This window comes from Delphinapterus leucas, chromosome 4 (assembly GCF_059928025.1).
Source record: "Delphinapterus leucas isolate spDelLeu-1000000601 "Yukka" chromosome 4, BTC_Dleu_Yukka2, whole genome shotgun sequence".
Taxonomy (NCBI): Eukaryota; Metazoa; Chordata; class Mammalia; order Artiodactyla; family Monodontidae; genus Delphinapterus; species Delphinapterus leucas.
The window spans coordinates 3467862-3475917 of record NC_143132.1 but is presented as its reverse complement, the minus strand read 5'-3'; positions in this window follow the sequence as shown (position 1 = coordinate 3475917).

Sequence of the window (8056 nt, the reverse complement as noted above, 5' to 3'; positions counted from 1 at the left end):
GCCCGAGCTCAGGTTTAGACTTGCAGCGCTCTGCAGACAAAAGACAGGGGACCCGCAGCCAGCACTCTACAGAGACACCCTGCCTGCTCCGCTCTGTAGAGTCCTCTGCGTCCCAAGAGGCTTCTGCACACAATACGGCTTAAAGATGTGTTTTCAGGAAAGCACAGAGCCCTGCTGCTGTGGGCAGGGGACTAGGAAGCCCTTTGGAAGGCCAGGGTGAATGTGAGCTAGATGAGAGTCGTGCATTCACTGATTCAGCAAACATTGATGGGCCGCCTGCCATGAGCCAGCCATCTAGACTCAGAGCAGGTGGCAGAGGGGACAAAGCACTCACCTGTGGTCTCAGGTGATGACAAACAGTAGGAAGAGATGAGGCCAGGAGAGGTTTAGATAATGATGGGATGGTGTAGTGGAGGAAGGCCTCCAGGAAGGAAGTGATGTTTTAGCAGAGCCCTTGATGATGTGGTAAAGTAGGTCTTGTGAGCCTGATACTAACCAGGATTCTTGGCCTCCTTAACCAATAGAAATTGATAAGAGGCCAGACAAGAAGTTCAGGCAAGGCTGTATTGGGGCTCCTGCGGCCACAGGAAGGAGCAAAAGCAAGTAACAGGTTCCCCTGATCGCTCCCCGAGGGGGGTTGAGCTGTTTCTTACATGGGATGAGGAGAGGGGTGTGTCCAGGGGTCAGGCCAGAGGGTGGCTCAGGTGGTCTGCCCACCCTTTTGGTGGTGTTGAGTGCAGGGGGCATGCGTAGTGCCCTGCTTTTGCTCCCAGCTCTTCAGAAGTGGCAGTTGGGGTTTTGCTTTTTTTTTGGTCTTTTTGTATTTTTTGAATCTTCTTGTCCAGAATTTGTCCTAACTGTGCATGCACGAAGTTATTTTTAATCCTTTATAGTTTCTTTGCATTTTGTTTCTCTAGGAGACGTTTGTCCAGGTGCAAGCACTGCAGCAAAGGATCCCAGGTCCCAGCCTGTCTCCAGCTAAGAGGGGAGCTTGCTCCAAGCATGGGACCATCAATGCCAAAGGCCCAGTGGAGAGGATGAGTTAGGAGTGTTGGAGAAACTCAGGAAAGCCTATGTGCCTGGAGAGGCCAAAGGGCAGAGCTTGGAGAGCCCAGGCTCCTGGAAGGACTCTGGCTTGGCATCCATGTGAGGGAAAGGGTGGAGGAGCTGATGTGATAGATCCCCGGGTGTGGTGGGGATCTACCTGTGTGCACCAAGTATAGGGGCAGGTTTGTGTGTACAGAGAACCAGTAGGAGGCTACTGAAACCCTGGGCCACCACGACTGCGACCAGGGTGCTGGTGGTGCAGGTGGAGATCAAGGGCAGGGTTTGGGATTGATTTTGAAGGTCGCATTGGTGGGATTTGTCAATGGCAACAGTAGCCAAAGAACTATATTCAGCCAATCGTGAATTACTTCAGTCTTGTTTTCCCACCTCCGAGCACCTGCCCACATATCTCTCAGTGTCTTTTGCATTTAACACCAGGTGTCCCTCAAGCCAATACATCCCTTCTTAACATCTGTCCTAACTACCCTCCCCAGTCCCTGAAGGAGCATTTGCTCTCAAAGACAGCAACAGGAAACTTAGAACTTAATTCTTTCTTTGCTTTTACCTGAGTGTCATAGCTGGCGCTCCCAAGTGTGGTACAGCTCTCGAAGGACAGAGTCTAGAATGTACTCTTTGGGTGTCCAGCCCAATGGTGAGTGTATGATGGGCCTCCATGTATACGAGTTGATTGTAAACCTAGGTGGATGGAGAATACTGAGTGGACATGCAGAAAACCAAAAGCAGCCACGAGGGCATATTACCATGTGTTCACATGTTGGCATGTGGGTCACATGAAGTCAAAGATTGGGACAATTCACCAGGGAGTATTAGGGAAAGAACCCATGAAGGTAGCTGGACTTCTACCACCATAAAGTAGCTTTTCAGAAAGGTTACCTACAATTCAATTCCATCAAACTCAAAATAAAATGTTAAGGAAACAGAAATCAGCATACGTAGGGCTGGTATCTGATATTCACCAAGCTAATGTCTTCAGAGGTCTCCGTTTGAAGGTATGAGAAGGGACATCCTCCCGAGGACTGCTCTAGAAGCTGTGAAGCCTTAGTAACCATCTTCACACAGCTTGAGTTACAGGTGTGGTCTGTTTCCACCTTGATTCCTTTAGTGAGTGAAGGGAGGCTTTGGGGCTCAACCACAGTAGAAATCATTGATCAGGAAGCTTTAGTCTTTTCACTGTTGGCCTTTGAAGATAACTTTTCAATCTAAGAAAAAGGAATTAAGCTAGATAGGGCACTTCCTGGTTTACACGGATATTTTTTTTAATTTACATTTTAATGTGCTATAAGCACCATGGTTCACAAAGTGGTTTACTATTAGAAGAGAAAAGTATGTTTGAAGAGAGGCTCTATTTCAGACCCCAACTCTACTTTTTTCCCTTTGGGTAACAAGCTTTGCCTATTTTCAGACATTCAAATTTAAGATCTATAATTCATTTGATTTTGAAATTATTTCATCTTTTGAAATCCTCAAAGGAAAAAGACATTACTTTAAAATATAATTTTTACTTTTCACATTTAAAGGTGAAATATTGAAACTCTTTCCTCTGAGGTGGACGAAAATATAAGGAGATGCACTATATAGGTATATGTCATATGTATTCAATATTTGGTGTCCAAACCAGTGCAATAAAACTAAGGAAGAAGGAGGAGGAGGAAGAAGAAGAAAGAAAAAAAGAAAAGGAAAAAAGATGAAAGAAAAAGAAAGGAATAAAGGAAGGAAGGGAAGAAAGAGGGAAGGAAGGGAGAATTTTTAAAAGAAAAGAATATGTACTGGTTAGAAAACAAGAAATACAGCTAGTATTATTCATAGACAAAATTATTTTTGCACAAAGAATATCTTTAAAATTCTAAAGATAAACTTTTAGAATGAATAAGTAAGTCAAGTAAGACTTGTGGATATAAGTTGAGTGTAAAATAATGTGAAATCAATAGTATTTTGATTTACCAGCAACAGAGAGTAGGAACATGAAATTTTTAAAAGATATACTTTACAGTGCATCAATAATAATCAAATATCTAAGAATAATAAAACCAATATTGTAAAACCTTGTGAAAATTAAGAGGGAAACCTCACTAAAATGGAATTGGAAGGCCAGAAGTGGGAGTTCTCACAGACACACAGGTAGACGTCAATTACCTGAATTGTCAGTTACAGGAAGAATTGTCAATTACAGACCCCAGCAGAAGGATCACCAAAAGGAAAGAATCACCAATTATGCCCCCCAACAGGAAAAGATGCACATTGCATCTCCTACAAGAAATTGACCACCCTGGTAACTCAGCCAGGGAAAAACCATCATCACCCTGAATTCTCACTTTTATCCAATGGACTTAGTTCAAAATAAGCCCTCCCAGCTTCCTCCTTTTTACTATAAAATAATGTTCCTCTCCTTTGTTTATTAGACTTGCCTGTGGTTTTTACTGTGACTTACTTGTCCTGAATTTCAATTCTCTGTTATTCTCGAATAAACCCATTTTTGCTGGTAAAATAACTGACTTTTATTTTTTAAGATAACAATGTGGATACAGAAACTATGTAACAGAATTGGAAGTGCCTGGAAATTTGGCAACTTACATAAGATGGTCAAATTCCTTGAAAAACAATTTAATAAAACACATACAAGAAGAACAGTCCTATATTGCTTAAATAAAGTAAATTCATAATTTAAAACTTCCCAAAAAAGAAAATTCTAGGCTCAGATGACTTCACTGATAAATCTTTTCAAATATTTAAGAAAGAAATTATACCAAACTTACAAAAACTCAGAGAATTATGGAACGAGGTAACACTTCCCAACTCATCTATGAGGCCAGAATAAGGCTGACACTAGGGTGACCAACTGTTCTTGTTTTCCTGGGACTGAGAGGGTTTTCCCAGGATGGGAACTTTCAGTGCTAAGACCAAGAAAGTCACAGGTAAGTCAGAATGAGTTGATCACTGCTGATACCAAAACCTGACAAGAAAATTACAAGAAGGGAAAACAAAAGGCCAAGCTAACTTACAAATATCGATGCAAAGATTTTAAACAAAACATTAACAACTTGATTCCAGCGATATATAAAAAGGATAACATATTATAGCCAAGGAGGTTTTATCTTTGGAAAACAAGATCGATTTAACATTCAAAAGTCAATTGGTGTAAGTTACCTCATTCATTGAATAAAAAAGGAAAACAATATGATCACCTCAATAGACGCAGAAGAAGCATAAGATAAAATTTAATATCCATTAATGAAATTCTAAAACACTTCAGTAAACTAGGAGTGAAAAGGAATTTCTTTTATTTGATAAAGAGTATCTACCAAAAAGCCACTTTTATTCAACATGGCATTGGAGGTCTTTGCCACACAATATGGCAAGAAGAGGAAATAAAGTTTATAAATATTAGAAAGTGAGGGGAAAACTGTCCTTATTTGAAGATTACATAATTGTGTACATAGAAAATCCAAAAGCATCTACCAAATATTAGAATTAATAAGTGATCTCAGGGCTTCCCTAGTGGCACAGTGGTTGAGAGTCCGCCTGCCGATGCAGGGGACACGGGTCCGTGCCCCGGTCCAGGAAGGTCCCACATGCCGTGGAACAGCTGGGCCCATGAGCCATGGCCGCTGAGCCTGCGCGTCCGGAGCCTGTGCTCCGCAACAGGAGAGGCCACAACAGTGAGAGGCCCGCTGTACCTCAAAAAAAAAAAAAAAAAAAAAGTGATCTCAGCCAGATTATTGGATGTGACGTCAATACATAAAAATCAATTGTATTTCTATACACTGGCAGCAAACAAATGGAAACTGAAATTATTTTTAAACCATAGCAGCAAAAACATACAACATGTAGGAATAAACTTAATGACAGAAGTACAAGACCCTGAAAACTACAAAGCATTACTACAAGAAATTAAACAAATAGAGAGATATACCATACTCATGAAAGACTTAACATTGTTGAAATTGATCTATGGAGTCACCAAAATCTCCAGCAAAATCTCAGCAGGCCTTTTGATTGGTGGAAATTGACATAATACTGCTTTCTATTTTCCTCTGGATTCCTTCCCTTTCCTTTTTTTAAAATCAATTTTATTGAGGTTTAGTTTATGCACTATAAAAATGCACCCATCCTAAGTGTTTAGTTCAGTCAGTCTTGAACATCTATGCACCTATACAGTCACCACCAAATCAGGAAATAGGACATTTCCATTATCCTCCCAAAACCCCTGCATACACTAGTCTTGGTCAACCACGTGACCTGCTTTCTGTTTCTATAGATTAGTTTTACCATTTTTAGGATTTCATTTAAATAAAATCATATAGTATGCATGATCTTGTGTCTGGCTTCTTTCAGCCAACAAAATGTTCTTTTAAATTCATCCATGCTGTTGCATGAATCAGTGGTGTGTTACTTATTATTGATAAATGTTATCCCATTGATTGAATATACCATAATTTGTGTATCCATTCTCCAGTTGATGGACATTTGATTCTTTCCAGTTTGGGTCTCTTGTGAATAAAGCCATCATGGGCATTCGTATACAAGTCTTACTGTGGACATACATCTTCATTTCTCTGTGGCAGATTGCTAAGAATGGATTGGTCATATAGCAAATGTAAGTTTAACTATAAGAAACTGTCAAAATGTTTTCCAAACTGGTTGGACAATTTTGTATTCCCACCAACAACATTATGAGAGTTCGTTATTCCACAGTCTTGTCAAAACTTGGTATCGTCTGTCTCTTCAATTTTAGCTCTTCTAGTAAGTGTGTTGTGGTATCACGTTGTGGTTTTAATTTACATTTCCCCAATGACTAATGATATTGAATGTCTTTTCACATCCTCACTAGCCATTCATGTATCTTCTATCGTTAAGTGTCCATTTAGATCTTACGCCTATCTTTAAACTGGATTGTTTGTTTTCTTATTATTGATTATAGTAATATAAATACACACAATAGATACATATGCAATTACAGTAAGTCCCCTACATATGAACCTTCAAGTTGCGAACTGTCAAAGATGCAAACGTGCGTTCGCATGTCCAATCACGTAAGTTAGTTCACGTGTCTAGCGTGCATTGTCACGTGCGTGCATCCTCTACAAGTGGTTGTGCTTTTGTGTACTTTGCTCTACAGTACTGTATAGAGTACAGCAGTATAGTGTCATATTTCAAGCCCAGGGTGTCTGGAAGCAAGTGTAAAAGCAGCGGTATATAGCCGATTGTGTTAGTTGGGTACCTAGGCTAACTTTGTTGGACTTACTAACAAACTGGACTTACGAACGTGCTCTCGGAACGGAACTCATTCGTATGTAGGGGACTTGCGGTATATTATATTATATTCTCTATATATTCTGGATATAAGTCCTTTGTCAGGTGTATATATGATGATATTCTCTCCCAGTCTGTGCCTGGCCTTTTTATTTCCTTTATGATGTCTTTTCAAGAGCAGATGTTTTCAATTTTGATGAAATCCCATTCATCAATTTTCTTCTTGTATGATTCATGCTTTTTATGTACTAAGAAAGCTTTGCAAACTCCAGCATAGCAAACGCTTTTTCTTTTAGAAGTTTCACAGTTTTAGCTTTTACATTTAGGTTTATCATACATTTTCAGTTAATTTGGGGGCATGATGTGGAGAAAGGGTTGAGGTTCATACTTTTCCCATATCCATATGCAGTTTTCTGGCACTATTTATTGAAAATATTACCCCTTCCCCCATGAATTACATTGATCCCTTTGTTGAGAATCAGTTTGGCTACATATGAGGGTCTTTCTGCACTCTCCAATGGCTCACTATGGCAACCTGATTTTTAAATTTATATGAAAAATCAAAGGGCCCAGAGGAGCAAGACAATCTTGAAGTAGAAAACACAAGTCAGGGCTTCCCTGATGGCGTGGTGGTTGAGAGCCCGCCTGCCGATGCAGGGGACACGGGTTCGTGCCCCGGTCCGGGAAGATCCCACGTGCCGCGGAGCGGCTAGGCTCGTGAGCCACGGCCGCTGAGCCTGCGCATCCGGAGCCTGTGCTCCGCAACGGGAGGCCACAACAGTGAGAGGCCCGCGTACCACAAAAAATAAAAATAAAAAAAAAGAAGACACAAATCAGAGGCCTTAGCATTATAGTAATTAAAATAGTGTAGTGTGGATACAAAAATGAACAAATCAAACAGGAAAACAGAGTCAGAAACAGACTAATACATATTCAGTCTACTGACTTACAATAAGCATTCTACTGCAATTCACTGGGCAGAGGATGGTCTTATCCATGAATAAAGAAAGGTATAGGGAAATAAGTGAACTTTTATGCCTACCTCCCACCATATAGAGAATGAATTCAAGGGGATCATAGAGCTAAATATGAACTGCAAACATGGAAAAGCTCCAAGAAGGAAACATAGGAGACTATCTTCATCAATGTTGGATTAACAATGATTTCTTAAATAAGATGTAGGAAGTTCTAACCATAAAAGAAAAGATTGCTACATTAATTTTTATTCAAATTAAGAACTTTTGTTTTGCCCAAAGACATTAGTAAGAGATTAAAAAAGCAAACCAAAGCCTGGAAGAAGTTACCTGTAAAGGCATCCAACCAAACACTCATCTCTAGGGCTTCCCTGGTGGCGCAGTGGTTGAGAGTCTGCCTGCTAATGCAGAGGACATGGGTTCGAGCCCTGGTCTGGGAGGATCCCACATGCCTCGGAGCAACTAGGTCTGTGAGCCACAACTACTGAGCCTGCGCGTCTGGAGCCTGTGCTCTGCAACAAGAGAGGCCGCGATAGTGAGGGGCCCGTGCACCGCGATGAAGAGTGGGCCCCGCTTGCCACAACTAGAGAAAGCCCTTGCACAGAAATGAAGACCCAACACAGCAAAAATAAATTAATTAATTAATAAACTCCTACCCCCAGCATCTTAAAAAAAAAAAAAAGACTCATCTCTAGAGTTTCCATAAATTGATAAGCAAGCACAAACAATCCAATTTAAAAATGGCAGACAACTAGAAGAGGCCC